At 55.1% G+C, this 7,500-nt stretch overlaps 3 non-coding genes across 3 annotated transcripts in view; all 3 read left to right on the forward strand.

Moving 5' to 3' along the window:
* Positions 1-3,400: 3,400 nt before the first annotated feature.
* Positions 3,401-5,293, forward strand: LOC126332771 (small subunit ribosomal RNA). The gene has a single exon (XR_007563933.1). It is a non-coding gene; the product is annotated as a small subunit ribosomal RNA (ribosomal RNA).
* Positions 5,294-5,662: 369 nt separating this feature from the next.
* LOC126332770 (5.8S ribosomal RNA) lies at positions 5,663-5,817 on the forward strand. Its single transcript, XR_007563932.1, has one exon. It is a non-coding gene; the product is annotated as a 5.8S ribosomal RNA (ribosomal RNA).
* A 188-nt stretch (positions 5,818-6,005) lies between these two features.
* Positions 6,006-7,500, forward strand: part of LOC126332769 (large subunit ribosomal RNA) — a 4,222-nt gene continuing 2,727 nt past the window's right edge. Inside the window, exon 1 of the ribosomal RNA XR_007563931.1 lies at positions 6,006-7,500. This exon is cut by the window's right edge and continues 2,727 nt beyond it. This is a non-coding gene — a ribosomal RNA (large subunit ribosomal RNA).

The following is a 7,500-nucleotide window of genomic DNA, read 5'->3' on the forward strand; positions in this document are numbered from 1 at the left end:
TCGCTTAACCTAACTGTGGCTGTACCAGATTATCGCTTAACCTAACTGTGGCTGTACCAGATTATCGCTTAACCTAACTGTGGCTGTACCAGATTATCGCTTAACCTAACTGTGGCTGTACCAGATTATCGCTTAACCTAACTGTGGCTGTACCAGATTATCGCTTAACCTAACTGTGGCTGTACCAGATTATCGCTTAACCTAACTGTGGCTGTACCAGATTATCGCTTAACCTAACTGTGGCTGTACCAGATTATCGCTTAACCTAACTGTGGCTGTACCAGATTATCGCTTAACCTAACTGTGGCTGTACCAGATTATCGCTTAACCTAACTGTGGCTGTACCAGATTATCGCTTAACCTAACTGTGGCTGTACCAGATTATCGCTTAACCTAACTGTGGCTGTACCAGATTATCGCTTAACCTAACTGTGGCTGTACCAGATTATCGCTTAACCTAACTGTGGCTGTACCAGATTATCGCTTAACCTAACTGTGGCTGTACCAGATTAACACTAGATCGCGTGTTTCCCTTAACGTAACCCCACGTTGTCCCTTAACGTAACCCACGTTGTCCCTTAACGTAACCCACGTTGTCCCCTTAACCTAACCCACGTTGTCCCTTAACCTAACCCACGTTGTCCCTTAACCTAACCCCACGTTGTCCTTAACCTAACCCACGTTGTCCCTTAACCTAACCCACGTTGTCCCCTTAACCTAACCCAATTTGTCCCTTAACCTAACTCAATTTGTCCCTTAACCTAACTCAATTTGTCCCTTAACCTAACTCAATTTGTCCCTTAACCTAACTCAATTTGTCCCTTAACCTAACTCAATTTGTCCCTTAACCTAACTCAATTTGTCCCTTAACCTAACTCAATTTGTCCCTTAACCTAACTCAATTTGTCCCTTAACCTAACTCAATTTGTCCCTTAACCTAACCCACGTTGTCCCTTAACCTAACCCACGTTGTCCCTTAACCTAACCCACGTTGTCCCTTAACCTAACCCACGTTGTCCCTTAACCTAACCCACGTTGTCCCTTAACCTAACCCACGTTGTCCCTTAACCTAACCCACGTTGTCCCTTAACGTAACCCACGTTGTCCCTTAACGTAACCCACGTTGTCCCTTAACGTAACCCACGTTGTCCCTTAACCTAACCCACGTTGTCCCTTAACCTAACCCACGTTGTCCCTTAACCTAACCCACGTTGTCCCTTAACCTAACCCACGTTGTCCCTTAACCTAACCCACGTTGTCCCTTAACCTAACCCACGTTGTCCCTTAACCTAACCCACGTTGTCCCTTAACCTAACCCACGTTGTCCCTTAACCTAACCCACGTTGTCCCTTAACCTAACCCACGTTGTCCCTTAACCTAACCCACGTTGTCCCTTAACCTAACCCACGTTGTCCCTTAACCTAACCCACGTTGTCCCTTAACCTAACCCACGTTGTCCCTTAACCTAACCCACGTTGTCCCTTAACCTAACCCACGTTGTCCCTTAACCTAACCCACGTTGTCCCTTAACCTAACCCACGTTGTCCCTTAACCTAACCCACGTTGTCCCTTAACCTAACCCACGTTGTCCCTTTGCCTAACATAGTTCACTGCTCGGAATCTCTGGTGTCGTTGTTATCCTCATGTAGATGTCTTGCGAGTGTTGCTTACTTTCCACATATTCCCGCTATCCACTGTCAATTGTACTGCAATAGGACTATATCGCCCCCCCCCCCCCCCCCTCTGCCCCTCTCTTTGTGTCTCCGTCCTCTCAAGCTGGTCGGTCTGGCGTTTGAGTGTTAAATGAGCCTCGCAGCTGTTCAGTTGCGTTCAGATGTCGACGCCCTCAGTGTACGTCGTGGTATGGTCTGTGTCCATTGTCCGCTGATGTCGTACGCGTAACCCACACGCTGTACCGATCATCGGTAGTTACGTACAGAGTGAAGTAGTGTGATACGTGTGACCGTACGCTGGCTGTGCCCAACGGTGTCGAATCTCAATTTCCATATGTTGTGCTCGATGCTACTTGTCTCGTCTCCCAATAACAGCTAGGTTGCACTGTGGTACGCCGTAGAGGCGTGTGGGAGGAACGTACGAACGCATTGTATGTCACCCTGGGTCGCTGGGGGTGGTGGTGCGGTGAGTCAGGTCAGGTCAGCGTGAGCCGTGTGATGTAGTGACGCGTGTATTCCGACTTTGTCGTATTGCCTCACACAAAGTGCTACCCTGGTGGACCGCGTTCCATATCTGGGACATGCCGCAGATGCCGGTTGACAGTGGATCGCGGAAGGGACATCGCATACGTGCGCGGGCCACCTTCCACGTGTTCTCTTCTGCACATGTCGCAGTGTGTATGTGGTCTGATGTAGCGTGTCGTGACACATGACATCCTGGCATGCAAGAATTGTTGAATTCGCAAATGTAGGTGGACATCTACGTTTACTGCCCAAGATACGCAAATGAACTGGAAATCCGTTGTTGAGCGGTTGTTCACGCTGGAGGTGAATCTGTGATGGCGACGATCGGTACAGCTATTAACCGGTTGTTTCAGCGGTACCCGCCACATCCACACACGTGACTAGGCCCATGTGGGTATGAAGCGATACGCGGCGGTGGCTTGGTGGGACTGTTCCCGGCCGGTGAAGGGGGGCCGCCCGGCGTGTTGGCCGCGCGCTGCGTGGGCGCACGCGCAACAGGCGGCTGGTGGGGGGCGCCGAGTGGCAGGAGCGCCAGCCGACGGGCTCGGCAGGCGGCGCAGCTACGCTGCGGCGCACCCTGCACGCGGCGCCTGGCGGCCAAAGTTGGTTCAGCCGAGCCCGGTGCGAAGCGCGGTGGACATCTGCAGTGTGCTGGTCTGATTGAGGACTGTGTGCGTTGAGGATGCGCCGCCGCCTGGCACTCGGCGCCGCGACGCCGTCTGCTGCTTGGTCGCCCCAGCGGTTCTCGCAGGTGGTTTGTATCGCAGTTGTGCGGACGTGTTGGCGCGTGCGCTGTGCTGGGAGAGTTCGCTTCTGCACCCAAGTGGGGCTTTGCCCTTGTGTGGCGCTGGCGTTGGAGCTGCCGGTCACCATAGGTGGCGCGTGTTGTCTCCCGCCGGCAATGCCACGACAGCACGCTCCCGGGCCTCTGTCGGCAGCGGCAAGCTCAGTTGGGAGCAAGGGTGTTCGCACTAAAACCGTCTACTCGCCTAACTCCGGGCGATTGCGCCTCTCTCGAAACCGACCAAGTACCTAGGACGGCGCTGCGCGCCGCCGGGACCTGAGAGGGTTTCGAGGTGTATCGTGCAGGGGAGCTCGGCCTCCTCCTGTTTGCAGAATAATTGAGCGGACGCTTGCGTGTTCGCGCGGGCCCCCGGGACACACTCCCGGGCGGCCGGCTGCTCAGCTCTAGTTGACGCAGCTCCCTGGTTGATCCTGCCAGTAGTCATATGCTTGTCTCAAAGATTAAGCCATGCATGTCTCAGTACAAGCCGCATTAAGGTGAAACCGCGAATGGCTCATTAAATCAGTTATGGTTCCTTAGATCGTACCCACGTTACTTGGATAACTGTGGTAATTCTAGAGCTAATACATGCAAACAGAGTCCCGACCAGAGATGGAAGGGACGCTTTTATTAGATCAAAACCAATCGGATTGGCTTGTCTGGTCCGTTTGCCTTGGTGACTCTGAATAACTTTGGGCTGATCGCACGGTCCTCGTACCGGCGACGCATCTTTCAAATGTCTGCCTTATCAACTGTCGATGGTAGGTTCTGCGCCTACCATGGTTGTAACGGGTAACGGGGAATCAGGGTTCGATTCCGGAGAGGGAGCCTGAGAAACGGCTACCACATCCAAGGAAGGCAGCAGGCGCGCAAATTACCCACTCCCGGCACGGGGAGGTAGTGACGAAAAATAACGATACGGGACTCATCCGAGGCCCCGTAATCGGAATGAGTACACTTTAAATCCTTTAACGAGTATCTATTGGAGGGCAAGTCTGGTGCCAGCAGCCGCGGTAATTCCAGCTCCAATAGCGTATATTAAAGTTGTTGCGGTTAAAAAGCTCGTAGTTGGATTTGTGTCCCACGCTGTTGGTTCACCGCCCGTCGGTGTTTAACTGGCATGTATCGTGGGACGTCCTGCCGGTGGGGCGAGCCGAAGGGGTGCTTTCGCGTCCCGAGGCGGACCCCGTTTAAATCCTACCAGGGTGCTCTTTGTTGAGTGTCTCGGTGGGCCGGCACGTTTACTTTGAACAAATTAGAGTGCTTAAAGCAGGCAAGCCCGCCTGAATACTGTGTGCATGGAATAATGGAATAGGACCTCGGTTCTATTTTGTTGGTTTTCGGAACCCGAGGTAATGATTAATAGGGACAGGCGGGGGCATTCGTATTGCGACGTTAGAGGTGAAATTCTTGGATCGTCGCAAGACGAACAGAAGCGAAAGCATTTGCCAAGTATGTTTTCATTAATCAAGAACGAAAGTTAGAGGTTCGAAGGCGATCAGATACCGCCCTAGTTCTAACCATAAACGATGCCAGCCAGCGATCCGCCGCAGTTCCTCCGATGACTCGGCGGGCAGCCTCCGGGAAACCAAAGCTTTTGGGTTCCGGGGGAAGTATGGTTGCAAAGCTGAAACTTAAAGGAATTGACGGAAGGGCACCACCAGGAGTGGAGCCTGCGGCTTAATTTGACTCAACACGGGAAACCTCACCAGGCCCGGACACCGGAAGGATTGACAGATTGATAGCTCTTTCTTGATTCGGTGGGTGGTGGTGCATGGCCGTTCTTAGTTGGTGGAGCGATTTGTCTGGTTAATTCCGATAACGAACGAGACTCTAGCCTGCTAACTAGTCGCGTGACATCCTTCGTGCTGTCAGCGATTACTTTTCTTCTTAGAGGGACAGGCGGCTTCTAGCCGCACGAGATTGAGCAATAACAGGTCTGTGATGCCCTTAGATGTTCTGGGCCGCACGCGCGCTACACTGAAGGAATCAGCGTGTCTTCCTAGGCCGAAAGGTCGGGGTAACCCGCTGAACCTCCTTCGTGCTAGGGATTGGGGCTTGCAATTGTTCCCCATGAACGAGGAATTCCCAGTAAGCGCGAGTCATAAGCTCGCGTTGATTACGTCCCTGCCCTTTGTACACACCGCCCGTCGCTACTACCGATTGAATGATTTAGTGAGGTCTTCGGACTGGTACGCGGCATCGACTCTGTCGTTGCCGATGCTACCGGAAAGATGACCAAACTTGATCATTTAGAGGAAGTAAAAGTCGTAACAAGGTTTCCGTAGGTGAACCTGCGGAAGGATCATTACCGACTAGACTGCATGTCTTTCGATGTGCGTGTCGTGTCGTGTCGCGCAACACGCTACCTGTACGGCAGTGGCCGTGCGCCGCGTGCGGAACCACGCGTGCCTCTCAAAACTAGCGGAAGTGTTGTTGTTGTTGTGTGGTACGAGCGCTGAAGCTCTGGAGCGGCTGGCCTGCGGTACCTGGCGCCTGGCGCCGGTTTTGAATGACGTTCGCCCGAGTGCCTGTCCGCCCCGGTGTGGAGCCGTACGACGCCCATCGGCTGTGAGGCCGTTGGACACAAAAAAATAGTGGAACAGGGGCCGTCAGACGCCTCAGTCCCGCAAATGCTGCTGTCTTGAAAGAGACAGTGGGAGACTGAAAAGGAAAAGATCACCCAGGACGGTGGATCACTCGGCTCGTGGGTCGATGAAGAACGCAGCAAATTGCGCGTCGACATGTGAACTGCAGGACACATGAACATCGACGTTTCGAACGCACATTGCGGTCCATGGATTCCGTTCCCGGGCCACGTCTGGCTGAGGGTCGGCTACGTATACTGAAGCGCGCGGCGTTTGTCCCGCTTCGGAGACGTGGGAGTGTCGTGGTCGCCTGTGTGGCCGGCCGCGTCTCCTTAAACGTGCGATGCGCGCCCGTCGCCTGGCGGTTCGCATACCGGTACTTTCTCGGTAGCGTGCACAGCCGGCTGGCGGTGTGGCGTGCGACACCTCGTACAACGACCTCAGAGCAGGCGAGACTACCCGCTGAATTTAAGCATATTACTAAGCGGAGGAAAAGAAACTAACAAGGATTCCCCCAGTAGCGGCGAGCGAACAGGGAAGAGTCCAGCACCGAACCCCGCAGGCTGCCGCCTGTCGTGGCATGTGGTGTTTGGGAGGGTCCACTACCCCGACGCCTCGCGCCGAGCCCAAGTCCAACTTGAATGAGGCCACGGCCCGTAGAGGGTGCCAGGCCCGTAGCGGCCGGTGCGAGCGTCGGCGGGACCTCTCCTTCGAGTCGGGTTGCTTGAGAGTGCAGCTCCAAGTGGGTGGTAAACTCCATCTGAGACTAAATATGACCACGAGACCGATAGCGAACAAGTACCGTGAGGGAAAGTTGAAAAGAACTTTGAAGAGAGAGTTCAAAAGTACGTGAAACCGTTCTGGGGTAAACGTGAGAAGTCCGAAAGGTCGAACGGGTGAGATTCACGCCCATCCGGCCACTGGCCCCCGCCCTCGGCAGATGGGGCCGGCCGCCCGCGCGGAGCAATCCGCGGCGGGGTCGTGTCCGGTTGCCTTTCCACTCGCCGCGGGGTGGGGCCGTTCCGGTGTGCGGTGGGCCGCACTTCTCCCCTAGTAGGACGTCGCGACCCGCTGGGTGCCGGCCTACGGCCCGGGTGCGCAGCCTGTCCTTCCGCGGGCCTCGGTTCGCGTCTGTTGGGCAGAGCCCCGGTGTCCTGGCTGGCTGCTCGGCGGTATATCTGGAGGAGTCGATTCGCCCCTTTGGGCGCTCGGGCTCCCGGCAAGCGCGCGCGGTTCTTCCCGGATGACGGACCTACCTGGCCCGGCCCCGGACCCGCGCCGCTGTTGGCTCGGGATGCTCTCGGGCGGAATAATCGCTCCCGTCAGCGGCGCTTCAGCTTTGGACAATTTCACGACCCGTCTTGAAACACGGACCAAGGAGTCTAACATGTGCGCGAGTCATTGGGCTGTACGAAACCTAAAGGCGTAATGAAAGTGAAGGTCTCGCCTTGCGCGGGCCGAGGGAGGATGGGGCTTCCCCGCCCTTCACGGGGCGGCGGCCTCCGCACTCCCGGGGCGTCTCGTCCTCATTGCGAGGTGAGGCGCACCTAGAGCGTACACGTTGGGACCCGAAAGATGGTGAACTATGCCTGGCCAGGACGAAGTCAGGGGAAACCCTGATGGAGGTCCGTAGCGATTCTGACGTGCAAATCGATCGTCGGAGCTGGGTATAGGGGCGAAAGACTAATCGAACCATCTAGTAGCTGGTTCCCTCCGAAGTTTCCCTCAGGATAGCTGGTGCTCGTACGAGTCTCATCCGGTAAAGCGAATGATTAGAGGCCTTGGGGCCGAAACGACCTCAACCTATTCTCAAACTTTAAATGGGTGAGATCTCCGGCTTGCTTGATATGCTGAAGCCGCGAGCAAACGACTCGGATCGGAGTGCCAAGTGGGCCACTTTTGGTAAGCAGAACTGGCGCTGTGGGATGAA

Source organism: Schistocerca gregaria, unplaced genomic scaffold, assembly GCF_023897955.1.
Source record: "Schistocerca gregaria isolate iqSchGreg1 unplaced genomic scaffold, iqSchGreg1.2 ptg001509l, whole genome shotgun sequence".
Lineage (NCBI taxonomy): Eukaryota > Metazoa > Arthropoda > Insecta > Orthoptera > Acrididae > Schistocerca > Schistocerca gregaria.